This window comes from Morone saxatilis, unplaced genomic scaffold, assembly GCF_004916995.1.
Source record: "Morone saxatilis isolate NCDOM2014 unplaced genomic scaffold, NCSU_SB_2.0 Contig8, whole genome shotgun sequence".
Taxonomy (NCBI): domain Eukaryota; kingdom Metazoa; phylum Chordata; class Actinopteri; family Moronidae; genus Morone; species Morone saxatilis.
Window position 1 is genome coordinate 17,993,592 of NW_023340257.1, and position 2,629 is coordinate 17,996,220.

A 2,629-nucleotide genomic window follows, 5' to 3' on the forward strand; every position below is an offset into this window, starting at 1 on the left:
AATTGAATGTTTTATTTGTCAAACGAAAAGAACGAAAAGAAGTTACAATAATATATTAGTCTGTGACAAACATATTTTTTAATAAGTCACACCTATTATTTGTTAAAGGCCCTGTTAGGTTTTAGAGTGAGATCATTTGAGACAAATTATACAGAACTCTAGTTATGATGATATACATCATTTTGCTCATACAGTAATACTGTATAACACATAGGATTGCATCTATGTATGAATAAGTGAGACAAGATACCAACTGTTTCTGAACACTAGACCCTACTTATATATTTAATATAATCCACAGGTGGTGAGACAAAATGTGACAGGCCTGCAGTGGATGGCAAGCGAAGCTTGGACAGCAGCTGCTGTGCTCCAGACCCCCCACCTTATGCCATACCTTGGTGGCACACTGGGCATCGCCATCCGTCGAGGAGAAATACCAGGGCTTAGGGAATTCCTCTTACAAACACGTCCTGACCAACACCACGACAACAGATATGGAAATAGCACAGTGAGAGTTTTAAAGTCAAATCTGATCTTGTAATTGCAAGAATATTATATTGTCATTAACTATAACAAAACATTAACGTAAATAAATATATTTCAGGTAAACCAGTTTTGGGAATACACATTTCAGTGTAGATTTACACCACCTCCAGCAGGTTGGTTAGAAGCTGGGGGAGTATTATGCACTGGACAGGAAGATCTGGAGAATGTGGAGACTGAGTTTCTGGACATTTCAAACCTCAGGCCAGAGTATAATGTGTACAAGGCTGTGTATGCTCTGGCGTACGCCCTTGATGACATGCTGCAGTGTGAGCCAGGGAGAGGGCCTTTCAGCGGGCACAGCTGTGGAAATTTGAAAGGACTGGAGCCATGGCAGGTGTGATATCAATTTACACTCCACCTGTTTATATGACTAAAACAGTATAATTGAGTATTTATTTCACAGTAACATTTTAGGTATAATATTAAATACAAAGCTATGAGATTACAAATCGTAAAGTACCAAGCAAATAGCTGAAACAATCCCTTCCATTGGGTAATAGCAGTGGATAGTAGTATCTGGGGCCAGGTGCATAGACTGGAAATTGTCAGTTTAGTATAGTCTAATTAAACATGTTTCATAAATATAAAGACTTACTTAACTTGAGGTAGGAACATTTGTCACCTCTCCTCCTGGCTAAGACTTAAGTAAGTAAAAGTAAAATAAAAAGTAAAATCTGTCAGACTGTAAGAAGACACAAAGACACAGGTATATTGATCATTTTTGCAAGACAAAAGGACAAGAGAGAAGCAAATCTTACATTTGTAAGAGTGAAACTTAGTGATTGCTCTGTGTTTAAGAATAAAAGTAAATAGATAAAAGAGCTCTAAGAAGAGAACATCCATTCAGTTACATAAATAAATTAAATAAGTAACAAACAATATAACAAATTATATTCAGTCTCAGTACAGATGAACCTTTAAATAAAGTGACAAAAAGAAATATAGCACTGCAGTCTCAGTAAATTAAGGTTAAAACTTGCCTCAATTACAGAATACAAAATATTTACTCTACCATTAACTGCATTTTCAATTTTAATTTATCTTGCTGAAGACATCGATTTCAAACAGCAATTTCTTCAAGTTTAAGATTTTGATGTTCGTTTTTTTTCTGTTCTGTTTAAGTTATTTCACCCATTGTACCTTGCAAAACAGGGATTTCAGTCAGACATACATTAGTCATTCATAGGGATCAGTTAAAGTGTCAAGTCTGTGTTCACAGTCACATATAATTATTTGTATCTGTACTCTTTGGTTTACTCTATCTCTGATATTCATAGCTTGTGCATTACTTGGAAAAGGTCAGCTTCACTACACCATTTGGTGATCAAGTGTCATTTGATGAGAATGGTGATGCCTTACCAATATATGATATCATGAACTGGCTGTGGCTCCCTGATGGAAGAACTAAAGTTCAGAGTGTGGGTGAGGTTAAGAGGTCGGCCTCCGAAGGAGAAGAACTCATAATTAATGAAAGCAAAATCTTCTGGAACTTTGAATCTAAAAAGGTTATCTATATGATTTACCATGGATAACTCATTATAGCAGTGTCAGGTGATGTAGAATAATGCATTTTTCTTTCTATAGCCACCAAAATCAGTGTGTAGTGAGAGCTGTCCTCCAGGAACCCGCATGGCAAGAAAGAAAGGGGAACCTGTGTGGCTGTTTGCTGCATCCCTTGTTCTGAGGGAAAGATCAGCAATAAGACTGGTTGGTACTGACTTTTAAACATTGCTGTTTTGGAAAGATACATCCTGCAGATTTGAAGATATAATACAAACATGTAGTTCAAGACTGTCCCTTTTTTCATAGACTCCATGGAGTGCACCAGTTGTCCAGAGGACTATTGGTCCAGCCCTCAGCGTGACCGATGTGTTCCTAAGCAAACAGAGTTCCTCTCCTACAATGAGCCTCTGGGTATCTGCTTGACTGTCACCTCCTTGCTGGGAACATTTATCTGCACTATTGTCCTGGGGATCTTCATCCATCATCGCAGTACACCTATAGTACGCGCCAATAATTCAGAACTGAGTTTCCAGCTGTTGCTGTCACTTAAGTTATGTTTCCTGTGTTCACTGCTGTTTAT